General features: G+C 45.6%; 2 protein-coding genes across 5 annotated transcripts in view; both read left to right on the forward strand.

The window, feature by feature from the left end:
- Nucleotides 1-27,668, forward strand: part of LOC128702342 (alpha-mannosidase 2) — a 996,737-nt gene that overhangs the window by 966,201 nt on the left and 2,868 nt on the right. The window lies entirely within an intron of this gene.
- alpha-Man-IIb (alpha-Mannosidase class II b) overlaps nt 7,929-27,668 on the forward strand; it is a gene marked incomplete at its 3' end in the record, with an annotated part of 245,329 nt that continues 225,589 nt past the window's right edge. Inside the window, 1 exon segment of the mRNA XM_070102231.1 lies at nt 7,929-8,143.

The raw sequence follows: 27,668 nt of genomic DNA on the forward strand, positions 1-27,668 counted from the left end.
AGGTAAGGAGGGAGGCCCAGCGACAGTATGAAAATGACATAGCATCGAGAATCAAGACTGACCCGAAACTGTTGTATAGCCACATCAGGAGGAAGACAACAGTCAAAGACCAGGTGATCAGATTAAGGACAGAAGGTGGAGAACTCACAAGAAATGATCAGGAGGTATGTGAGGAGCTGAACAGGAGATTTAAGGAAGTTTTTACAGTAGAGACAGGAAGGGCTGTGGGAAGACAGCACAGAAGGGAACATCAAGAGGGAATATACCAACAAGTGTTGGATGACATACGAACAACTGAGGAGGAGGTGAAGAAGCTCTTAAGTGACCTTGACACCTCAAAGGCGATGGGACCGGACATCTCCCCATGGGTCCTTAGAGAAGGAGCAGAGATGCTGTGCGTGCCTCTAACCACAATCTTCAACACATCCCTTGAAACTGGGCAACTACCTGAGAAATGGAAGACAGCTAATGTAGTCCCCATATTTAAGAAAGGAAACAGAAACGAGGCACTAAACTACAGACCTGTGTCTCTGACATGTATTGTGTGCAAAGTCATGGAGAAGATTATCAGGAGGAGAGTGGTCGAACACCTGGAAAGGAACAAGATTATAAATGAAAACCAGCATGGGTTCACGGAAGGCAAATCCTGTATCACAAACCTCCTGGAGTTTTATGACAAGGTAACAGAAGTAAGACACGAGAGAGAGGGGTGGGTAGATTGCGTTTTCCTAGACTGCAGGAAGGCCTTTGACACAGTTCCCCACAAGAGATTAGTGCAGAAGCTGGAGGATCAGGCGCATGTAAAAGGGAGGGCACTGCAATGGATAAGGGAATACCTGACAGGGAGGCAGCAACGAGTCATGGTACGTGAAGAGGTATCACAGTGGGCGCCTGTTACGAGCGGGGTCCCACAGGGGTCAGTTCTAGGACCAGTGCTATTTTTGATATATGTGAACGACATGATGGAAGGAATAGACTCTGAAGTGTCCCTGTTCGCAGATGACTTGAAGTTGATGAGAAGAATTAAATCGGACGAGGATGAGGCAGGACTGCAAAGAGACCTGGACAGGCTGGACATGTGGTCCAGTAACTGGCTTCTCGAATTCAATCCAGCCAAATGCAAAGTCATGAAGATTGGGGAGGGGCAAAGAAGACCGCAGACAGAGTATAGGCTAGGTGGACAAAGACTACAGACCTCACTCAGGGAGAAAGACCTCGGGGTGACCATAACACCGAGCACGTCACCGGAGGCACACATCAACCAAATAACTGCTGCAGCATACGGGCGCCTGGCAAACCTGAGAATAGCGTTCCGATACCTTAATAAGGAATCGTTCAAGACACTGTACACTGTGTATGTTAGGCCCATACTGGAGTATGCAGCACCAGTCTGGAACCCACACCTGGTTAAGCACGTCAAGAAGCTAGAGAAAGTACAAAGGTTTGCAACAAGGCTAGTCCCAAAGCTCAAGGGAATGTCGTACGAGGAAAGGTTAAGGGAAATTGGACTGACGACGCTGGAGGAAAGAAGGGTCAGGGGAGACATGATAACGACATACAAGATACTGCGGGGAATAGACAAGGTGGACAGAGATAGGATGTTCCAGAGAGGGGACACAGGGACAAGGGGTCACAACTGGAAGCTGAAGACTCAGACGAGTCACAGGGACGTTAGGAAGTATTTCTTCAGTCATAGAGTTGTCAGCAAGTGGAATAGCCTAGCAAGTGAAGTAGTGGAGGCAGGAACCATACATAGTTTTAAGAAGAGGTATGACAAAGCTCAGGAAGCAGAGAGAGAGAGGACCCAGTAGAGATCAGTGAAGAGGCGGGGCCAGGAGCTGAGTCTCGACCCCTGCAACCACAATTAGGTGAGTACACACACACACACACACACACACACACACACACACATACACACGTCGTGCCGAATAGGTAAAATTGATCAAGTAGCAAGGACTCATTTAAAATTAAGTCAGTTCTACAATTTTTCTCTCATACGTTTAAAGATATAGTTTTTTTCATTATGTTAATGTAAAAATTAATAATTTTGTACCAAAAGAACCTTAGAAAACTTACCTAACCTTATTATAAGAAGGGCAATTTAATTTAGCCTCATCCAACTAAATATATTTTAGATAAGTTTACAATAATTTAATACTAAACAATCACAATGAAATTATTTTTTTTCGTTAGGTTCAGAATGTTTTTTTTTTTGTGAAATTATTGCATACACAAATTTTCGCTTGCCTTTATCGGCAAGAATAGCGTTGCTATTTAAGCCAAAATCGCAAGTTTTACCTGAGGATGAGGGTCCCCAGTTCAGTACCAGAGGTGGTACCTCATATATATATATATATATATATATATATATATATATATATATATATATATATATATATATATATATATATATATATATATATATTCTTGTTGTGTTTATTGTTGTATTGCTGCCTCAATGGCTTTCGTGCAGCCGATAAAACTTACATTCCGTATACAGACAGACTAACTTGAATTGATATAGTGAATGTTACTCTCTCTCTCTCTCTCTCTCTCTCTCTCTCTCTCTCTCTCTCTCTCTCTCTCTCTCTCTCTCTCTCTCTCTCTCTCTCTCTGTCTCTCTCTCTCGTCTCTCTCTCTCTCTCTCTCTCTCTCTCTCTCTCTCTCTCTCTCTCTCACTCTCTGTCTCTCTCTCTCTCTCTGTCTCTGTCTCTCTCTGTCTCTGTCTCTCTCCTCTCTCTCTCTCTCTCTCTCTCTCTCTCTCTCTCTCTCTCTCTCTCTCTCTCTCTCTCTCTCTCTGTCTCTCTCTCTCTCTCTCTCTCTCTCTCTCTCTCTCTCTCTCTCTCTCTCTCTCTCTCTCTCTCTCTCTCATATAAATAACTCCTTCGTTCTTCAGGTCTTTGGCAGGGCTCCTGGACTTCCAGTGTTTCACCTGATCCTTCTTATTCTGGCCGGATCCTCCACGTCACTAGCGATCCTCCTTTGTTTCTACTGATCCTCTTTCTGATCCTGTGTCGCAGCTGCTGCTTGTTCACTCACGTGATTCTCCCCTTCTCATCTTCCTTTCGTTTCCTGCCCCTCTCCTCCTCTCCTCTCTCTAGACTGGTCTGCGGGAGGAGAACTACTCTTGAAACCGATCACTGGTATATCTCAGGTATTTCCTCTCCTCTTTGCCCCTTCCTTTCCCATTTCCGTTTCCCATTACCCCTGACGCTGACCCCTTTTTTCCCAGCCCCCTCTCCCTGCTGCCTGCTCAGTCACCCATCCAGCTGCTTGCCCGACTCTCAGCCACGCGGTTGAATGCACCGGTAACCTGATGGACGCCAAAATGATAGAGATTGTGGGAAATATAGGGAATAGGTGAAGGGTATGCTCTTCTGTGAGGGGGGTCTTCCCTACAAGCGGGGGGCGACCCCGCGGGAAAGCTATAGCTCCCGTGTACACACTGCTGGAAGTCCAAGCCCCTCGCACACAAAACCTCCTTTACCCCCTCCCTCCAACCTTTCCTAGGCCGACCCCTACCCAGCCTTCCTTCCACTACAGACTGATACACTCTTGAAGTCACTCTGTTTCGCTCCATTCTCTCTACATGTCCGAACCACCTCAACAACCCTTCCTCAGCCCTCTGGACAACAGTTTTGGTAATCCCGCACCTCCTCCTAACTTCCAAACTACGAATTCTCTGCATTATATTCACACCACACATTGCCCTCAGACATGACATCTCCACTGCCTCCAGCCTTCTCCTCGCTGCAACATTCATCACCCATGCTTCACACCCATATAAGAGCGTTGGTAAAACTATACTCTCATACATTCCCCTCTTTGCCTCCAAGGACAAAGTTCTTTGTCTCCACAGACTCCTAAGTGCACCACTCACCCTTTTCCCCCTCATCAATTCTATGATTCACCTTATCTTTCATAGACCCATCCGCTGACACGTCCACTCCCAAATATCTGAATACGTTCACCTCCTCCATACTCTCTCCCTCCAATCTGATATCCAATCTTTCATCACCTAATATTTTTGTTATCCTCATAACCTTACTCTTTCCTGTATTCACTTTTAATTTTCTTCTTTTGCACACCCTACCAAATTCATCCACCAATCTCTGCAACTTCTCTTCAGAATCTCCCAAGAGCACAGTGTCATCAGCAAAGAGCAACTGTGACAACTCCCACTTTATGTGTGATTCTTTATCTTTTAACTCCACGCCTCTTGCCAAGACCCTCGCATTTACTTCTCTTACAACCCCATCTATAAATATATTAAACAACCACGGTGACATCACACATCCTTGTCTAAGGCCTACTTTTACTGGGAAATAATTTCCCTCTTCCTACATATTCTAACTTGAGCCTCACTATTCTCGTAAAAACTCTTCAATGCTTTCAGTAACCTACCTCCTACACCATACACCTGCAACATCTGCCACATTGCTCCCCTATCCACCCTGTCATACGCCTTTTCCAAATCCATAAATGCCACAAAGACCTCTTTAGCCTTATCTAAATACTGTTCACTTATATGTTTCACTGTAAACACCTGGTCCACACACCCCCTACCTTTCCTAAAGCCTCCTTGTTCATCTGCTATCTTATTCTCCGTCTTACTCTTAATTCGTTCAATAATAACTCTGCCATACACTTTACCAGGTATACTCAACAGACTTATCCCCCTATAATTTTTGCACTCTCTTTTATCCCCTTTGCCGTTATACAAAGGAACTATGCATGCTCTCTGCCAGTCCCTAGGTACCTTACCCTCTTCCATACATTTATTAAATAATTGCACCAACCACTCCAAAACTATATCCCCACCTGCTTTTAACATTTCTATCTTTATCCCATCAATCCCGGCTGCCTTACCCCCTTTCATTTTACCTACTGCCTCACGAACTTCCCCCACACTCACAACTGGCTCTTCCTCACTCCTACAAGATGTTATTCCTCCTTGCCCTATACACGAAATCACAGCTTCCCTATCTTCATCAACATTTAACAATTCCTCAAAATATTCCCTCCATCTTCCCAATACCTCTAACTCTCCATTTAATAACTCTCCTCTCCTATTTTTAACTGACAAATCCATTTGTTCTCTAGGCTTCCTTAACTTGTTAATCTCACTCCAAAACTTTTTCTTATTTTCAACAAAATTTGTTGATAACATCTCACCCACTCTCTCATTTGCTCTCTTTTTACATTGCTTCACCACTCTCTTAACCTCTCTCTTTTTCTCCATATACTCTTCCCTCCTTGCATCACTTCTACTTTGTAAAAACTTCTCATATGCTAACTTTTTCTCCCTTACTACTCTCTTTACATCATTCCACCAATCTCTCCTCTTCCCTCCCGCACCCACTTTCCTGTAACCACAAACTTCTGCTGAACACTCTGACACTACATTTTTAAACCTACCCCATACCTCTTCGACCCCATTTCCTATGCTCTCATTTGCCCATCTATCCTCCAATAGCTGTTTATATCTTACCCTAACTGCCTCCTCTTTTAGTTTATAAACCTTCACCTCTCTCTTCCCTGATGCTCCTATTCTCCTTGTATCCCATCTACCTTTTACTCTCAGTGTAGCTACAACTAGAAAGTGATCTGATGTATCTGTGGCCCCTCTATAAACGTGTACATCCTGAAGTCTACTCAACAGTCTTTTATCTACCAATACATAATCCAACAAACTACTGTCATTTCGCCCTACGTCATATCTTGTATACTTATTTATCCTCTTTTTCTTAAAATATGTATTACCTATAAACCCCTTTCTATACAAAGTTCAATCAAAGGGCTCCCATTATCATTTACACCTGGCACCCCAAACTTACCTACCACACCCTCTCTAAAAGTTTCTCCTACTTTAGCATTCAGATCCCCTACCACAATTTCTCTCTCACTTGGTTTAAAGGCTCCTATACATTCACCTAACATCTCCCAAAATCTCTCTCTCTCCTCTACATTCCTCTCTTCTCCAGGTGCATGCACGCTTATTATGACCCACTTTTCGCATCCAACCTTTACTTTAATCCACATAATTCCTGAATTTACACATTCATATTCTCTTTTCTCCTTCCATAACTGATCCTTCAACATTACTGCTACCCCTTCCTTTGCTTCAACTCTCTCAGATACTCCAGATTTAATCCCATTTATTTCCCCCCACCGAAACTCCCCTACCCCCTTCAGCTTTGTTTCGTTTAGGGCCAGGACATCCAACTTCTTTTCATTCATAACATCAGCAATCATCTGTTTCTTGTCATCCGCACTATATATATATATATATATATATATATATATATATATATATATATATATATATATATATATATATATATATAGTATATATATATATGTCGTGCCAAATAGGCAGAACTTTGCCATCTTGGCTTAAATATCAACGCTCATCTTGCCATATTAGGACCAAGTGAAAATTTGTGTATGCAATAATTTCGCCAAAATCATTCAGAACCTAACGAAAAAAATATATTTCACTGTGTTTGTTTAGTATTAAATTATTGTAATCAAATCTAAAATATATTTAGTTGGGTTAGGCTAAAATAAATTGTTCTTGTTATAATAAGGTTAGGTAAGCTTTCTAAGATTCTTTTGGTGCAAAATTAAAAATTGTTACATCAACATTAATGAAAAAAATATATCTTTAAACGTATAAGAGAAAATTTCAGAAAGGACATAATTTTAAATGAGTTCTTGCTAATTGACCAGTTTTACATATTCGGCACGACATATATATATATATATATATATATATTATATATATATATATATATATATATATATATATATATATATATATATATATATGTATATATATATATTTATATATATATATGTCGTGCCAAATAGGTAAAACTGGTCAGTTAGCAAGAACTCATTTAAAAGTAAGTCCTTTCCAAAGTTTTCTCTTGTATGTTTAAAGATATATTTTTTCATTAATGTTAATGTAAAAATTAATAATTTTGTACCAAAAGGACCTTAGAAAACTTACCTAACCTTATTATAACAAGTGCAGTTTAACTTGGCCTAAATATATTTAGGTAAGTTTACTATAATTTATTAATAAACGAACAGTGAAATATTTTTTTTTCGTTAGATTCAGGAAGATTTTTGCGAAATTATTGCGTACACAAATTTTCGCTTGCCATATTCAGCAAGAAGTGCGTTGCTGTTTAAGCCAAAATCGCAAGTTTTACCTATTCGGCACGACATATACACCAACAGATGCATATCTTTGTGCGGGATATACACCGTGAGGTGTATATCTCTTTGTATACTTTCTAAGAGTTTAATCCCTACGTTAAGAAATGAAGCATTCTTCAGAGGTTATTAATGAGTGGCATGACCAGTGCTCAGGATTTTAACCAGTTAAGAAACCGACATTTTGTGTGTATAAACACATGGAAAATATATTATAATTCTCATCTTGGGGAGGGGATTATTATTATAATCAAGGGGGAAGCGCTAAACCCGGAGGATTATACAGCGCCTGTGGGGGGGATGTGGAAGGCATTCAGGCTTAATTCGGGGAACTGGAGCACAGATCCAATTCCCTAAATCAAGAGCCCCTCACCAACATCAAGGAACCTTCCTTGAGGGGTGGGGAGGGGAGTATTCTTGAGTGGTGAGTATCTACTCTCTCTCTGCTGCCTTTTGCTCGTTCCTATCTTGGTTATCGTGCTCTAGACAGGTGTGCAGATCACTAGACTAACCTGTGTTCGTAATATATGTTGCCTGCCCTAAAATCTTTGTTTCCGCATTGTCTCTACGAGCCTGCCTACAGTATTGCGTTGCAAACCTGTGATGTTGTTGTGTTGAGCGGTGATATGCAGCAGTAACGACCATTACCATGTTGTTAGACATTTTTCACCCCCAATAAACCAACCAATAAGGATCAGTGTGTTTCTCACAGCACTCGGGTGCGGTCATACATGCTTAGTTCTGTCAGCAGTCTGTGTGCTAGCCTAATGTGTACTAGCTTAGAGAAAAATGATCGACTAACACGGTGTGTAAGACACATGATTTGTATTAAGTGCTGTATATTTACACAAGCGGAGCGAGAGGGAACTTGTTGACGTGGAGAGAACAAGCAGTGTTTTTATGTCTAACACTGTCATAGGTGAGTCTATTGCTTGTCGACGGAGGAAGTGTCAGCGGTGTATTCACGTGACTGATGTATTTATGTGGCTGATATATTCACGTGACTGATGTATTCACGTGACTGATGTATTCACGTGACTGATGTATTCACGTGACTGATGTATTCACGTGACTGATGTATTCACGTGACTGATACATGTGATTGCATGTGACCGAAATTATAAACTATTGTTATACAATTAAAGACTTTATACGCAAACAGTTGGCGTCAACACTCCCCCCATTCAGGGGAGGAGGCTCTTGATCCAAGGAATTTGTTACCCTCCCTTTCACATATGGGTTTAGCTCTTACCCACGAATGTAATAGTGATGTGAGGTGGTCAGACAAGGTTAGAATGTAATATATATTATACAAGGTTTAAAATTAGACAAAAAAAGAATCCAGGGTGTGTGTTTTCGCCGGTGAGGTGCTCTTGATCCAAGGAATTGGACTTGTTCTCCCTTTCCGTGAATGGAGTCTGAATGAATGCCAATTCCCCAGGCAGTGTATCATCTCTAAAAGTTTGCTGCTCCCCCCGCCTCCCCCTCTTGAATATAATAAGCATATGAGAGAGTTACCAGTTATCAAAGGCGCTTAAGGAGAGAGACTTGGCCTCGTGTGTGCGCGCGCGCGCGCGTCTCTGTCTCTGTCTCTGTCTGTCTGTCTGTCTGTCTTTTGTTTCTTTCACCCCTCCCTCCCCCCCCCCCCACGCACGTGCGTCCATCTGTAAGTGTGGTTGGTTGAGCATGTGTGCGTTTTAGCGAGGGCACGTAGATGCGTGGCTTGGGTGTTTTTGTTTGGGCGTTTTTATTTGGTTGTTTGGATGGTTGTGGTTGTTTAGAGGATATCGCAAGTTATGCCATCCTCACCAGGTGCTGTTGACCGACTTGTTTTAATACAATATGTAACTCAAGGTCGCTAAAGAGGCGATCTCATTCGTCAGTGTTTTGCTCCAAATCTTTTATCATGCCAGGATGTTTTATCCCAGCTGTTAATGAGATCATTAGCTTTTTTTTTTCCCAAGACGTTAAGGAATGAGCAATATTACCACTGTTTATCTGGTTATTGCATTAATCCCTTCCTAGGAAAGACAGGAGGGGGGGGGGAAAGAGAGCGAGCTAGCTAGCTGGCTGTATAAGCGTTTACCTTGTATTAAGACAGTTTGCAAAACGTTGGGATTCTAGTCACTATAAGCTTTACCATTTCCTTCTACCTACACGTATTGAATTGCGTAGTTATGGGTGGTTGTGTAACCACCAATAACACCCTTGATGGTTAGGTTAGGTAAGGTTCGTCAGGAAACAGGACAAATGTTTCCTGACGCGGGTCTTAGTCAGATGATGACCCGCCTTTGGAGATTTTGGTCATCTGACCGAGGCCTTCCGCTGGCTTACCGGTCCACCCCTTTAAAAATTATGGTAATTTATAACCATTGTTATATGGATATTGCCCTTGATGGTGTTTTAGTTGTGGTGGTTATAGTACCCATGATAGTGTTTCTTAGCATTTAGGTGAGGTTAAAGTACATGATGGTGTGTGATAACATTTAGAGGTGTGGTTATAGTGCTCATTATAGTGTGTTAACATTTAGAAAGGTTTTTGATCTTTCTATTGATTCGTGAGCAAATTCACAATAGCTGCGAGTGCTAGCGACTCTTACCATTGTTTACACTGTGTACCAGAGTTCCTGTAACACTGATCACACTCTTACTATGATCTGAGCTTGGTGTTTTTGTTCATGTATTTAGTTACTTGATTGATAAAAATATGGTAAAGATTGGAAGTTGAAAGCCTTGAAAAGTGAGAAGATAGACCATCAGTCACCATAATCATGTAAAGTAAAAGGACACAAGTGCAACTTATGTGACATTTTATTGTGGCAACGTTTCGCTCTCCAGGAGCTTTATCAAGCCATGATAAAGTTCCTGGAGAGCGAAACGTTGCCACAATAAAATGTCACATTAGTTGCACTTGTGTCCTTTTACTTTACATATTGTCGGTAATTCTACCAACTTTATTACAACATAATCATGTACTCTATAAACACGTTGAATCTTAGGCACACATTTATTTTCAAATATGTGTGAGTGGGCTCAATATTATACAATTTAATAGCATACTTATGTTCATTTAAGACTGAAATTAATTCCACTGGTGTTTGTTATTGACTTACGTCTGGCGTAGAATATGGGGAAATACAGATAACAGAGGACTTGGAAGTCCACACCGAGGCTATGTACCGAGAAGAAGTACATCGACCTAGACTAAGAACTGTGTTATATTATGTAGGGTACGAGGCCAGAGTAGAAAATCAGAAGTCTCTTTAGTCTCGAAGAATAATGGTAGGTTCACAACTAATGTGATCAGTTAGACCATAAGATTGAAACTAATTAGCCGGAACATTAATATCGAAGGTGTTAACAGAGCCTTCAGCTTTTCACACACACAGTTCACTGTTCATAAAATAATAAGGATCATCTTCAAACTTCATACAATAATAATCTTAGTTTTTTGTTATTCAATCAATGTTGTTGACATTAATGGACAGACATGGAAAAAGGAGTGGTATAAATATATAAAGAGTAAGGCGTTGTTCTGAGGGGAAAATCTCCAGCCAAGAAGCCTTAATGGAAGAGGGAATTCCCGTTTCCTAGAGTGAAAATAGGAATTCTTTTGTCCTGGAGGTTGCTGGAGCAGCAGCCTCTTGTTCACTGAGAAAAACATGGAGTGGACGACCATGCTGCCTCACAATTGTTATTGACAGCCACGCCCGTACCTTGCACCATCACCATTCCCGTACCCTGCACCATCACCATTCCCGTACCCTGCACCATCACCATTCCCGTACCCTGCACCATCACCATTCCCGTACCCTGCACCATCACCATTCCCGTACCCTGCACTATCACCATTCCCGTACCCTGCACCATCACCATTCCCGTACCCTGCACCATCACCATTCCCGTACCCTGCACCATCACCATTCCCGTACCCTGCACCATCACCATTCCCGTACCCTGCACCGTCATGATAGGACACTGCACCGGGATGTCGGTACCCTGCATTTAGATACAAACTTTGACGATGTTTGGGCAGGATAGGCAAAGTGTCAACCTGCTGCATCACTGAACCGCATAACTGTGACTTTGTCAGATTTGAAGATGCTGCTAACTTGACATCTGTGGCAGGTGGTCTCATGAATGGGGGTGGGGAAGACTCTTCATCCAAAGAATTAGAGCTACCCTTCCCTTCGGTCAAACTTGATTGTCTATCATTTCCCGGCGTTACTAAGACACGGTAGATCCCAGTAGAAACGCCGGACCCATTCCCCTCTTTTCCTTGGATCGATTTTTGCCGCCTCCCATTTACCCAGTCGCTGTATTACGAGTTTAGTGCTCCTCTTTTTTCCTACCCCATACCCCATGAATGTAATTCTGCGCTGGGGTGCACTAGTCTGGTGTGTTCTCTGTGCACACTACCTACTCACTAGTAGGGTAGGCTCTCACTGGGTCAGAGTGAGGATGTTGTACTCCTCAGTAAGGTTGTCATCTCACTGGGGTGAATATACACTTCATCCTTAACATGGTCATACCCTCAACACCACTGTATTTTTTCTTTGTTTTTCCTTGTATGTACATGTGTGTGATGTTTATTGTGTATGTGTTTATCTCTGTTTCTGGGCACGTCCCTATGAGAAACTCATGAGTTCACATAAGGTAGTTGAAAATAAGTACTTCATACTATTGTCACAAACAAGATATTGGAGAGAGAGTCTCCATGTCTCATAAACTCAGTGTCCTCTGCTTCTGCCGTTAGTGGTCTGACTCCTGCTGCTAGACCCCTTTCTCTCCCGTTCTTGAAGGGCCGGGCCTGGGTTCCTCAAGGATTACTTGCCCCCTCGCCTTTTTCGTGTCCCTTCCGTCCCCTTCCTTCTACCGTACCTGTTGCGGCTACTGGCTTCCCCTTCCCTTTCTCGGAAGCCGTTCTACTGTATATGGTAAACAAGATCTTTAACCAAGAGGAGAGCTGCTCTGGTGCTTCTGCGGTGACCTGCAGCAGTCCCGTAAGGAAGAGTGTGGCTTCTTCAAAGGAGCAGGCACTATCAGTTGCGGTAAAGGGGCACTCACCATTGTCCCCTGTAAAAGGGCATTCACTATTAGCTTTTACAAATGACCCCCTGTAAACATGATCAAACCACCTTCCGCTCTTGTCTATCCTTGGGGAAAGGGGTAACTGTGACGAGGCATCGGTCAGACTCTCCATGCAGTCATGAGATGATGTTCCTGGGATAACTCTTGACCTGGCCCTGGTTTAGGCCTTTCATGTGAAACACCTCGGAATAGATGTTGCGAGGGCACTAGATATCTTAAAGGTGCTCTGACGCAGTGCCTGGGGAATGGATCAGGAGACTGTGCTCCGCTTATATGCTGCTTTATACTGCTCCAGGCTAGAGTACGACTGGACCAACGATGGTTTAAGTCGACATGTAGTGAGAAACTGAAGTGAAGTCTTCGTCTATGACTGGACTTTGTTATAGGCGAAACGTCGCAAAATCGGTCCTGTCCACTCGAAGATTTGAGCGTTCATTCGGGTGAGCAGTCCCAGGATCTCCGCCGTGAAGAGATGGGTTTGCATTACCTCTTTTGGGCTAGGTGTCAGTGGCGACGTGGCTGATGTTACGGTCCGACAGAGGGAGCATCCCTTTGCCGGTAGGACAAGGCTCTTTCTCTCTCTGCCCTTTAGTGTTCGAATGTTGACTGCGCTCATGAATTATGGCCTAGATGTGTGTGTGGTCAGGGAGGTCTGGTTCTTACCCTGTCATTCTTGGAGTGTGTGAGGTACGCCTTCGCAGGGGACAGATGAGAAGTTGCCTAACTCCGGTAATCTTGGCTCATTTCCTTGAACATGATTCGATTCATGTTTCAAAGATCAAGATCTTTACTGATGACTCGAAGTCTGAGAGTGGATGAATAAGACACATGCAACACTGGAGGTCTTTATTGCCCTAGTGACGATGGAGTTAGCTTCGTGGTGAACATTTCTGAGGCCTCATGTTGTACCAAGTTACCAAGTGTGAGTTGACTGTTCGCTGAAGATCTCCATTCCATCTTTGCAGTCAAGATGGGTTCCAGCATACTATTTACTCAAGTCTCCTGTACTCCATATATCCCTCGAGGGAAGCACTTAGATGCTGGTGAGGGACTCTTGATCAGAACAACTGGACTTATTATAACCTACCTTGAAATGAACCTGATTGCTCAAGGAACTTCAGGCCTCGTAAAGTTGGTTACCGAAGGATTTAGTCTTTTGCTTGCATGTGCATCTTCTCCTTTCTGTGTAACTTGTGGCGTGCACCTGACTGTGGAACACATTTCAACTTTGCCCACGACTTCGGCCTTTTCACTCAAGTCGTGGTTTTTCTATTTACCAAGGAACATGAAGAGGAAGTTTAAGAAAATGTTTTGACACTAATAGTTAAGAACTTTTCGTCATTAATCCTTTAACTTTGTCAGGGTATTTAGTTTTTGTGTGCCTGTTTGGATGATTGATTTTGATTTTCGTAATAATAACTGAGGTCTGAGTGCTAGATGTGTATGGCTGTTATTGATAAGTGTTGAATAACCTTCCTCCTCCCTCCCTTCCTCATTATTTCATCCTCTTCCCTTCTTTTTGCCCCGGCTTTTTTTCCTTCACTATTTTCTCATCCTCTCCTTCCTTCTGTGCCTCCCTTCTCTTTCTCTCTCGCCTTCTTTTTCCTCCTCTTCTGCCTTCCTCCTATTCTGCTTTCCCTTCCTCCTCTTCTGCCTTTTCTTCCTCCCGTCTTCCTCCTTCCCTCCAGTTAATTTGGAGTTAAAAACTGGCGCCACAGATCCCCTTCAATTAATTAATATGAGGGAGAGCTCAGTTTACCTTGTAGGTTTTATTCTCCTGTGAAATTATCCTTTGAAGCAAAATAAAATGTTTTCTACAAGGCTTTAAGACAGCCTGAGAAGCAGTAGGGAGACGGGGCTGGGGAGGAAGGGATGTATAGTGAGGGGAAGGTGGAAAGGATGGCGAGGAAAGAGGGGAAACTGTAGTGGGGATAGTGTTGGGGAACTGTGTGTTTTTGGTTAGGATGTGTAGTGGGGAAAAAATATTGTGGGCGAGAATGTGTGCGGTAAAGAAAGTGTTTTTGGGGACACTGTGTGTGTGTGTGGTAGGGAGAAAGTATTTAAGGGAGGGCGAATGTGTGGTTGAGGAGAAAGTGTAATTGGAAGTTAAGATTTTCAGGAAGTGTCCTAGGAAGAAGAAAGCTTCCCCAGCATTGTTGACGTTGCACCCCAAACAAATATATTCTTACCTATACTGTCTCCAACACACACACCCATACTGATTCCCGCACTACACTCACCCATGCTATATCCCACACTACACTCACCCATGCTGTATCCCACACTACACTCACCCATGCTATATCCCACACTACACTCACCCATGATGTATCCCACACTACACTCACCCATGCTGTATCCCACACTACACTCACCCATAATGTATCCCACACTACACTCACCCATGATGTATTCCACACTACACTCACCCATGATGTATTCCACACTACACTCACCCATGATGTATCCCACACTACACTCACCCATGATGTATTCCACACTACACTCACCCATGATGTATCCCACACTACACTCACCCATGATGTATTCCACACTACACTCACCCATGATGTATTCCACACTACACTCACCCATAATGTATTCCACACTACACTCACCCATGATATATCCCACACTACACTCACCCATGCTGTATCCCACACTACACTCACCCATAATGTATCCCACACTACACTCACCCATGATGTATTCCACACTACACTCACCCATGCTATATCCCACACTACACTCACCCATGATGTATCCCACACTACACTCACCCATGCTGACTCCCACACTACACTCACCCATGCTGACTCCCACACTACTCACCCATGCTGACTCCCACACTACACTCACCCATGCTGTATCCCACACTACACTCACCCATGATGTATCCCACACTACACCCATGATGTATCCCATACTACACTCACCCATGATATATCCCACACTACTCACCCATGCTGACTCCCATACAACACTCACCCATGCTGACTCCCGCACTACTCACCCATGCTGACTCCCGCACTACACTCACCCATGCTGACTCCCGCACTACACTCACCCATGCTGACTCCCGCACTACACGCACCCATGCTGACTCCCATACTGCACTCACCCATGCTGTATCCCACACTACACTCACCCATGATGTATCGCACACTACACTCACCCATGATATATCCCACACTACACTTACCCATGCTGACTCCCATACTATACTCACCCATGCTGACTCCCGCACTACACTCACCCATGCTGACTCCCATACTACACTCACCCATGCTGACTCCCATGCTACACTCACCCATGCTGACTCCCGCACTACACTCGCCCATGCCGACTCCCGCACTACACTCGCCCATGCTGACTCCCGCACTGCACTCATCCATGCTGACTCCCGCACTACACTCACCCATGCTGACTCCCGCACTACACTCACTCATGCTGACTCCCGCACTACACTCACCCATGATGTATCCCACACTACACTCACCCATGCTGTATCCCACACGACACTCACCCATGATGTATCCCACACTTCACTCACCCATGATATATCCCACACTACACTCACCCATGATATATCCCACACTACACTCACCCATGATATATCCCACACTTCACTCACCCATGATATATCCCACACTACACTCACCCATGATGTATCCCATACTACACTCACCCATGATATATCCCATACTACACTCACCCATGCTGACTCCCATACTACACTCACCCATGCGGACTCCCATACTACACTCACCCATGATGTATCCCACACTACACTCACCCATGATATCTCCCACACTAAACTCACCCATGATCGCCCACACTACACTCACCCATGTTGACTCCCGCACTACACTCACCCATGATATCTCCCACACTACACTCGCCCATGCTCTCACTACACTCACCCATGCTGTATCCCACACTACTCACCCATGATGTATCCCACTACTCACCCATGCTGTATCCCACACTTACACATGATGTATCCTACACTACACTCACCCATGATGTAGCCCACACTACTCACCCATGATGTATCCTACACTACACTCACCCATGATGTATCCCACATTACACTCACCCATGCTGTATCCCACATTACACTCACCCATGCTGTATCCCACACTACTCACCCATGCTGTATCCCCCACTACACTCACCCATGAAGTATCCCACACTACACTCACCCATGCTGTATCTCACACTACACTCACCCATGCTGTATCCCCCACTACACTCGCCCATGATGTATCCCACACTACACTCACCCATGCTGTATCCCCCACTACACTCACCCATGCTGTATCCCACACTACACTCACCCGTGATGTATCCCACACTACACTCACCCGTGATGTATCCCACACTACACTCACCCATGCTGTATCCCACACTACACTCACCCATGCTGTATCCCCCACTACACTCACCCATGCTGTATCCCACACTACACTCACCCGTGATGTATCCCACACTACACTCACCCATGCTGTATCCCACACTACTCACCCATGCTGTATCCCACACTACTCACCCATGCTGTATCCCACACTACTCACCCATGCTGTATCCCCACTACTCACCCATGCTGACTCCCACACTACACTCACCCATGCTGACTCCCACTCTACTCACCCATTCTGTATCCCCCGCTCTACTCACCCATGCTGACTCCCACTCTACTCACCCACGCTGTATCCCACACTACACTCACCCATGCTCACTCCCACATTACATTCACCCATGCTGACACCCACACTGCACTCGCCCATGCTCACTCCCACATTAAACTCACCCATACTGACCCCTCACTACACTATTATTATTCTTCTCTTCACACCTTTCCACACACTCCTCACTTTCCCCTCCCTCTCCCCTTCACTCCCTACCCTCCTTCTCAGTCTCCCTCTTTACTCCTACCAGCACCATCATAACATGGCCCCTCTCACTATCATCACACTCCCATCCTACCACTAGCGTCGCTATTATTAAATTGTCGTGTTCCATACGTTGCAAGGTGTCGTCCCCTGGTGCGTGGGACATCTGCTGTTGCATTCGTTGCAAGGTGTCGTGACGTGGTTGCAAGGTGTGGGTCCCAGGTGCGTGCAATACTGCTGTTGCCTGGGGCTGCTCTGCTCTGGTGTTTACAGATGAATGAGACGCTTGTGCAACACTTGGGTACGTTTATTGTGGAGACGTTTCGCCAACTAGTGGCTTCATCAGTCCCGTACAGAGAAAAACGGTGGAAGGCGTGAAGATTGAGTTGGAGGTTACCAGTCCCTCAGCCTAGGGATGTGTTCAGTCCTCCAGTCTTGATAAAAGTACACAGTACCCACGTGGAAGGGACCTGGGTACTGCGGACAGGTGAAGCGCAGCAGCTGGAGGCGGTGTCACTGGTGAACGTCACGGCTGTTTGTACTGCTGATCTAAACTTCAGTTACAATCTCAGTCTAATTGAAGTTGATCTTTGTATAAACACCTGCCCCAAGAGGACGGGGGGAGAGGATCAACACCAGACGTATTTGATGTATATGGTTGAGATCAGGGGTCCCTAACCTGCGGCCAGAGAGCCGCATGTCGCCCTTCTAGGAAATGGATGCGGCCGTCGCATGAAATTATGTGTTCACTTTCATGCAGGTTCCACACTATACAGTGTCAACTGTTACAAAATAATAGTTGTAATAAAGTTGGTAGAATTACCGACAATATGTAAAGTAAAAGGACACAAGTGCAACTAATGTGACATTTATTGTGGCAACGTTTCGCTCTCCAGGAGCTTTATCAAGCCATTACAAACAATACTTGGACACAGAGGGTATATAAAGGCTCAGAGTGAGGTGAATACTAGTGAGGTACCATTTCGATGTTCACTAGTGGTAGTAGTAGTAGTAGTGGTAGTGACAAAAGTAATACAATGTCACATTAGTTGCACTTGTGTCCTTTTACTTTAAAATAATAGTTATTATTCATAATAATTACAAAATGTGGCCTTCCTTTAAATTAAGCTTTTCAGTTTGGCCTTTTATTACTAAAAGATTGTGAACCACTGGTGTGAGTACCGACAGGTTGAAAACTGAGACACTAATGCAACATTTGGATATTTTACTACGGAGAAGTTTCGCCAGGGAGTGGCTTCTTCAGTCTCGACATACAAAGAAAAAAACTGTTGGAAGATGAGTAGTAGTTTGAGGTAATCAGTCCTTTAGCCTGGAGTTTATCTGTTCAGTCCACCAATCTTGAGAAAAGTACAGAGCGGCTCGCGGGGGCGATGATCCTCGAAACTGTCAACAGGTAATAAAAAAATAAACAAGTAAACAGTTCCCTGGTCCGTGAGGCAGACAAAGCAGAGGCGTGGGGGTGAGGCAGACAAAGCAGAGGTGTGGGGGTGAGGCAGATAAACCAAGGGTGTGTGGATGATAAACCACCACCACTCCTGCATGACGCCAAGTTACCTTCCTTTCACTGTTGCTGCTGTTCCTGTTTCCTCTTGTAATTCTCTCTCTTATCTCTCCCTCATTTTCCTTCTCCCTTTCTCATTGACCTCTGATCTGCAACATGTGATGACCTAACTTGATAGATATGGCGCTCATCGCATCTACATGGGCTACCTTATTCTGGTTACGATCTGGGCTACCTCATCCGGGTTACGATCTGGGCTACCTCATCCGGGTTACGATCCGGGCTTCTTCATCCGGGTTACGATCTGGGCTACCTCATCCGGGTTACGATCTGGGCTACCTCATCCGAGTTACGATCTGGGCTACCTCATCCGGGTTACGATCTGGGCTACCTCATCCGGGTTACGATCTGGGCTACCTCATTCGGGTTACGATCTGGGCTACCTCATCCGGGTTACGATCTGGGCTACCTCATCCGGGTTACGATCCGGGCTGCTTCATCCGGGTTACGATCTGGGCTTCCTCATCCGGGTTACAATCTGGGCTACCTCATCCTGATTACAATCTGGAGGTTACTCGCACTAGCGTCGTCAACCTTTCACAGTGTAGCTGCCAGTCTTCCTTTTTACTTCGTCAGAGGTTGTGTAGACGAGAATTACGCATCCTTTCACTGTAACAAAGTGGATGAGAATCCAAGAGCAGTGGTGCCTGATGGAGTGTGTGGGAAAGGTGCCTGATATTGTATGGATGAGTGCCTGATATTGTATGGAGGGGTGGCTGATGGCGTGTACGGAAAGGGTGCCTGATATTGTATGGAGGGGTGCCTGATGGAATGTATGGGAAAGGTGCCTGATATTGTGTGGAGGGGTGCCTGATATTGTGTGGAGGGGTGCCTGATATTGTGTGGAGGGGTGCCTGATATTGTATGGATTGGTACCTGATATTGTATGGATTGGTACCTGATATTGTATGGATTGGTACCTGATATTGTATGGATTGGTGCCTGATGGAGGGGACAACTGTGTGTACGGTTGCATCGGCGTTATTTCAGGTTGACAGCGTTTATCAGTGATTCAGTTCAGGACGGTAAAGAATAACGTTTCGCCACTCGTGGCCTCTTCAGTCCTTACGAAGGGGTGGTGAAACGTCTCCTTTAAGAAATGTTCTCAAATATTCATGTCTCTTTTCCCACGTCGTGGCTGCGACACTACACAGTTAATTTTCTTGATGGACCATTAACTGGTACCTGGGAGAACATGGGATCATCAGCATGGGATCATCAACTGGTATCTGGGAGTGCATCAGCCCATCAACTGGTACCTGGGAGTACATCAGACCATAAACTGGTACCTGGGAGTACACGAGACCATCAAATGTTACCTGGGAGTACATGGGACCATCAGCTGGTACCTGGTAGTACATGGGATCATCAACTGGTACCTGGGAGTACATCAGACCATCAACTGGTACCTGGGAGTACATCAGACCATCAGCTGGTACCTGGGAGTACATCAGACCATCAACTGGTGCCTGGGAGTACATCAGACCATCAACTGGTACCTGGGAGTACACGAGACCAAATGGTACCTGGGAGTACATGGGACCATCAGCTGGTACCTGGGAGTACATGGGACCATCAGCTGGTACCTGGGAGTACATGGGACCATCAACTGGTACCTGGGAGTACATGGGACCATCAACTGGTACCTGGGAGTACATGGGACCAACTGGTGCCTGGGAGTACATGGGACCATCAACTGGTGCCTGGGAGTACATGGGACCATCAACTGGTGCCTGGGAGTACATGGGACCATCAACTGGTACCTGGGAGTACATGGGACCATCGACTGGTACCTGGGAGTACATGTAACCATCAACTGGTACCTGGGAGTACATGGGACCATCAACTGGTTCCTGGGAGTACATGGGACCATCAACTGGTACCTGGGAGTACATGGGACCATCATCTGGTACCTGGGAGTACATGGGACCATCAACTGGTACCTGGGAGTACATGGGACCATCAACTGGTACCTGGGAGTACATGGGACCATCAACTGGTACCTGGGAGTACATGGGACCATCAACTGGTACCTGGGAGTACATGGGACCATCAACTGGTACCTGGGAGTACATGGGACCATCAACTGGTACCTGGGAGTACATGGGACCATCAACTGGTACCTGGGAGCACATGGGACCATCAACTGGTACCTGGGAGCACATGGGACCATCAACTGGTACCTGGGAGTACAGGTGACCATCAGCTGGTACCTGGGAGTACATGGGACGATCAGCTGGTACCCGGGAGTACGTGGGACCATCAGCTGGTACTCGGGAGTACGTGGGACCATCAGCTGGTACCCGGGAGTACGTGGGACCATCAGCTGGTACCCGGGAGTACGTGAAACCATCAGCTGGTACCTGGGAGTACGTGGGACCATCAGCTGGTACCTGGGAGTACGTGGGACCATCAGCTGGTACCTGGGAGTACGTGGGACCATCAGCTGGTACCTGGGAGTACGTGGGACCATCAGCTGGTACCTGGGAGTACGTGGGACCATCAGCTTTTACTTGGGAGTACGTGGGACCATCAACTGGTACCTGGGAGTACGTGGGACCATCAGATGGTACCTGGGAGTACGTGGGACCATCAGCTGGTACCTGGGAGTACGTGGGACCATCAGCTTTTACTTGGGAGTACGTGGGACCATCAACTGGTACCTGGGAGTACGTGGGACCATCAGATGGTACCTGGGAGTACGTGGGACCATCAGCTGGTACCTGGGAGTACGTGGGACCATCAGCTGGTACCTGGGAGTACGTGGGGCCATCAGCTGGTACCTGGGAGTACGTGGGACCATCAGCTGGTACCTGGGAGTACGTGGGACCATCAGCTTTTACTTGGGAGTACGTGGGACCATTAACTGGTACCTGGGAGTACGTGGGACCATCAGCTGGTACCTGGGAGTACGTGGGACCATCAGCTGGTACCTGGGAGTACGTGGGACCATCAGCTTTTACTTGGGAGTACGTGGGACCATCAACTGGTACCTGGGAGTACGTGGGACCATCAGCTGGTACCTGGGAGTACGTGGGACCATCAGCTGGTACCTGGGACCATCACATGTTACCTGGGAGTACCTGGGAAAGGCGGGTACCTGACTAAAACTAGTGGAAGACGTGTAATGCTGTAAACGCGGGTGTACAGTGTTTATTCTGTTCTTGCTTTTAGGAAAGTCAATCTGGCGACTGGAACACTGATTTGGTTTACAAAGTGTGGCCACTCACGCCTTGCTTCAAGAGTGCGTGAATCAGGTTAGTGGCGTGAGAGAACACTCACCAGCCAGTCAGGGTAGTGGCGTGAGAGAACCCTCACCTGCCAGTCAGGGTAGTGACGTGAGAGTACACTCACCTGCCAGTCAGGGTAGTGGCGTGAGAGAATACTCACCTGCCAGTCAGGGTAGTGGCGTGAGAGAACACTCACCTGCCAGTCAGGGTAGTGACGTGAGAATACACTCACCTGCCAGTCAGGGTAGTGGCGTGAGAGAATACTCACCTGCCAGTCAGGGTAGTGACGTGAGAGAACACTCACCTACCAGTCAGGGTAGCGACGTGAGAGAACACTCACCTCCCAGTCAGGGTAGTGACGTGAGAGAACACTCACCTGCCAGTCAGGGTAGTGACGTGAGAGAACACTCACCTGCCAGTCAGGGTAGTGACGTGAGAGAACACTCACCTGCCAGTCAGGGTAGTGACGTGAGAGAACACTCACCTGCCAGTCAGGGTAGTGGCGTGAGAGAACACTCACCTGCCAGTCAGGGTAGTGGCGTGAGAGAACACTCACCTGCCAGTCAGGGTAGTGGCGTGAGAGAACACTCGCCTGCCAGTCAGGGTAGTGGCGTGAGAGAACACTCACCTGCCAGTCAGGGTAGTGGCGTGAGAGAACACTCACCTGCCAGTCAGGGTAGTGGCGTGAGAGAACACTCACCTGCCAGTCAGGGTAGTGGCGTGAGAGAACACTCACCTGCCAGTCAGGGTAGTGGCGTGAGAGAACACTCACCTGCCAGTCAGGGTAGTGGCGTGAGAGAACACTCGCCTGCCAGTCAGGGTAGTGGCGTGAGAGAACACTCACCTGCCAGTCAGGGTAGTGGCGTGAGAGAACACTCACCTGCCAGTCAGGGTAGTGGCGTGAGAGAACACTCACCTGCCAGTCAGGGTAGTGGCGTGAGAGAACACTCACCTGCCAGTCAGGGTAGTGGCGTGAGAGAACACTCGCCTGCCAGTCAGGGTAGTGGCGTGAGAGAACACTCGCCTGCCAGTCAGGGTAGTGGCGTGAGAGAACACTCACCTGCCAAATAGAAAGGTTTACGAGAGAGCTAACTTACATTCACCCTACAGCATTAGGTGTAATTTCCTTAAGGAATGTTGGAATGTGACTATATTGAGAGGGAGAGGGAGGGGGAGGGGCGGCTAGATCATGCTACAAAACAGACAAAAGGGAGGAAGAGAGAGTAGGGGAGAGAAAGGGAACTGGGAGAAAGGGATGGGAGAGAGACGGAGGGAGGGAAGGAGGAATGGTAGTATAAGAGAAGAGGAGGAAGGGAGAACGAAGCAGAAGAAAGGAAGATTGTATATCTTTTTGTAGTCATGTATTTACATGTGATTATTGTGTTGACAACCACGCGTGCATGACTATACACACCTTTGCGTAACTGCATGAACACCTGTACGTGTGCATGACCTTGTACACCTTTGTATGTGCTCACCTATTTGTGGTTTCAGGGATCGATTCACAGCTCCTGGCCCCCGCCTGTTTGCTGGTCGTTACTAGGTCCACTCTCTTGCTGCTCCAAGACCTTGATCGTACCTCCTCTTCAAGCTATGTATGGATCCTGCCTTCACTGCATCACTCTCCAGATTTTTCCACTTCCTGACAGCTCTATTACTGAAGAAATACTAACTAACATCCCTGTGACTGTTGTGATGAATGGTTTGAAAAACCGACAAGTTGAAGATTGAGACACTTATGAAGCATATGAGAATCTTTATTCAGGAAACGTTTCGCCACACAGTGGCTTCATCAGTCCATTACAAAGAGGAAGGGGTAAGGAGAAGAGGAGTACGAGGTAATCAGTCCCTCAGCCTGGAGTCGATGTGTTCAGTCCATCAATCTTGTAGAATGTACAGCATAGGGCCGTAGACGCCCCTTATATACTGTAGTGAGGTGAGGTGAAGCAGGCGGAGGCGGGGTCATAATGGTACCATCCACTAGTCGAAGTAGGTCTTCGTCCAAAGGTTGAACAAGTGTTGGAGAATTCTTTGTAACAAGATCCCATGACAGTGAAGTGCCTTCCTCTTTGTATTGGACTGATGAAGCCACTGTGTGGCGAAACGTTTCCTGAATAAAGATTCCCATATGCTGCATAAGTGTCTCAATCTTCATCCCTGTGACTCATCTGAGTTTTCAGCTTTCAAGTTGTGATCCCTTGTTGTTATGTCCCATCTTTGTAATATTGTCACTATCCACCTTTTCAATTCCTCTCAGTATTTTATATGTTGTCCCCCCCATCCCTCCTGTCCTTGTTTGTTTTTGTGTGTGTGTGTTTGTGTGTATGTATGTATGTCAGAATGGCAGAGAGCCAGAAACATTTGGACTGGCTCAGGTATAACTATTTAACATGTCTGGTCCCTCCTACCAAATGCTAGCACACTTACGTCGACTATTCTTCCCGAGCTCGTCAGTAATTGATGGTGGTACCGCTATAAACTACAGAACCCAGACACACGCCCTCCTTAACTTCCCGAGGACGTAAAGTGACGTAAATGATACGTCTGTTGAACTTTGTGGCTAGTGATTTGTACACTGAGTGAAATAACCAACCAAAATATTCTGGAGAGTACATAATTTTGACAGTTTCCAGTTATTACAGGTGTTAAAGGCCAGTATTACAGGTGTTACAGACGAATATAAGGATTGTCATAAATACCGGAGACTTTTACCCTTACGTGTGTAACAGACATTTCTGAATGTATTCCACAGGTTGTGTTTACATTTGACTTGATTTACATTTTTTTTCGTTGAAAGTTTTAGAGACTCACTCCTGGCAATAAGTTGTATTTACGTATGTGTATCCTGTATTAGTTCATGGATTCGGAGTTATGTTTGAAGGGATCCAGACTGCGCTCCTGACTTCTCCTCCAGCACTTGTGATCGTCATTATTGGTTGCCCACTTCTTGGGCGTAATATCTACTCTTGAACCTGTGTATTCCATTTGGCTCATCCTTTTTCACCTTTCACTTGTGTCCCCTTGTCCTTATTTAGTTCCTTGCCTGTGTGTGTAATTACCTATTTGTAGTTTCAAGAGCAGGACTCTACATATGGTGTCTCGCCTTCGTAACTTTTCATTTTTTCTTAATTTCCTGTAGTTGCCGTAATTACTGCTTCCTCTTTTAATTCATTCCGTTGGTGAAGACAAATTTTAATATCCTTCGGCCCCTTTTTTTTCCTCTCGATTTATACTGTGGGTTGTCGTTGTTTTCATAAATTTATATTTAATTTTCATAATTCATTATAACTTATTATTCAGCTCTGGTGGCTATTTTGTTAACCGTGGTATGGATATTCTCTAAATTACCCATTATTTTTGTTTTAAGGACCACTGGACCTTAAGGTGCTCTCCCACCATACCTGGGGGAAGGGGGGCAGTGCTCCTATATGCAGTCTTGTGTCGTTCCAGGCAAGAGTATGACTGTCAGGTATACTTCTCGGCCATCTCTTCTCTGTTGCACTTGCTGAACCCTGTTTATCACCTCGGGATCCGACTGTGCACGGCTGCATTCTGTACTTCACCAGTTAAGTGCTCTAGGTGTGGGGTTCCTAACTAGGGGTACCCATACCCCTTGGGGATATGGGAACCAAATAATGGGATATGGAACTCGATCTCTGAACAATTTAAAAAAAAAGTTTGTTATATTAGAAAAAACTGTCGCTTATTCTGTTCCTAGCTATTCATATGTAAAGTAAAACGACGCTATTGATACCTTTTGAAGTCATACTGGTACCTGATAGGACTGATGGTGATAATTTCGACAGTCTGGTAAAGGGGGGATGGCGACACATTGGGCAATCCATTAGGGTCTGTAATCGTGTAAAGGATAAGTACCCCTGCTCTAGGCCGAGTCTAGCGAGGTTTCCCTTGAACTCTGTTGTGAGGCGCTAGGTCTTCTCTACCTGTTTTAGGTTCCGCGTACTCCTGGCAGCCCCGCTTCTGTTTTGTGTAGGGGAGGAGGAGGTAGCTCTTTGGCGTTCTGCGTTTCCTTTGCTGTTTGATATTCGTATGCTGATGCCTCTGTTGTGAGGTTCTTCCTGATTGTGGCCTCAGTGTGTTTGTGGTTAGAGAGGTTGGCCTCTCTACCCGCATTCTTTGATGGTGCGTATGGTTGACAGCGGATGGGGGGACTAGGGCGTCGGGCCCTGGTGATCACCTTGGCAGACTTCTTGGAGCATGATTCGATTTATGCTTCGAGGATGAACTTTTTTTTTTCACTGACAGGTCTAAGAGCGAGGGTAGTGTTGGCTTTGCTGTGATTGTGCATGGTTATCGAGTCCTCAGTTTTCGCTGCAGAGCTTAATGTAGTCCATGCTGCTCTTGTACTGATAACTAGCTTAGTTGGTTCCGGGTTTGCTGGGTACTCACTTTCTCAGCATGCTCTTTTTATCCTGGCTCAGTATGCGTTTGTACATCCTGTGATCCAAAAAATCCAGGAGTGGTTTTCGCTTGTCCACACACGGTAGAAGGATGTTCAGTTCTCTTGGTGCCCTGGCCCCTTTTGGTCTGTTGGTGCCTGGGCCCCTATTGATCTGGGAAATGAACAAGCAGATTCTGAGGAAGAAGCTGCTGTAGCAGACTCACTCTCTAGTAGGTTGTTACTTAAATGACTGTATGGGGCATGTCCACAGATAGTGGCAGGCCCGGTGGGCCCAGCAGGACGTGGATGTTTAGTCCTCCTTCAACAGGAATCGACACTTCGAAACGAATCTGTCGACTGAGGATTGGGCCCATCCATAGCTACCTGTTCGTAGGTACTCAACTTTGTGTAACTTGCAACTTGCTGGTGACTGTGAATCTTGTTTTAAGTTCCCACAGACCATTTCACTATCGTCATGATTTTCATAATTACCGAAGTGCCTGTAGGGACCTCGGGGAACTTTTAGAATATTTTGACATTAGTAACTTAATTGGATTCTTAATTAATGATTGCTATTTTAATTTGGATTGATAGTATTTTTTAGTGTTGCTTTAATTGATTGTTGCTTACATCCTTTAGTTGTGTACTGTTTTTAAAGCTGCGACCGCTGAGTGATGATGATGCTGTTATTTTATATACGGCTGCATATTTCATTTGTGTGCGCGCGCGTGCGTGAGTGCGTGTGCAGGTTCTTGTGTGTACGTGCATTTGGGTGACAGCGCGCACGTGAGGGTGCGTACATTTGCGCACAGCCAGGTCGGTGCAGTCAACTTAATCCTGCTGAAACTATTAAGCCAAAAGAGTATGTTATGCGTTTTAATATTTTTTTCAGTATTAATCCTTAACTGGCGCTGGAGTGGGAGCAGCTGAGGCTTGTGTGTTTGTTTTGTAATATCCGCGGAATTTGTTAATACAGTCCGCTCTGTGTGTGTGCTTACACCTGTGCTAATTGTATTCGCTTAGTTGTATGCATAGTCGAGGAACCTCTCCAAATCCATCCTCATAAATTGGTGTGGAAGACATTTACTAATTTCTGGAATTACGGTCGCTCTCATACCTTCTCTTGTAACTGTGTATCAGGTTTGCCTCTGATGCTTCCTCATCTTGCTCATTCTAATTCTCTACCTTCTAGTAACCAAATCTCGCAGTCGGTCAGCCATTTCGTAATCAATTTCCTCTTATCC

Source organism: Cherax quadricarinatus, chromosome 80 (assembly GCF_038502225.1).
Source record: "Cherax quadricarinatus isolate ZL_2023a chromosome 80, ASM3850222v1, whole genome shotgun sequence".
NCBI lineage: Eukaryota > Metazoa > Arthropoda > Malacostraca > Decapoda > Parastacidae > Cherax > Cherax quadricarinatus.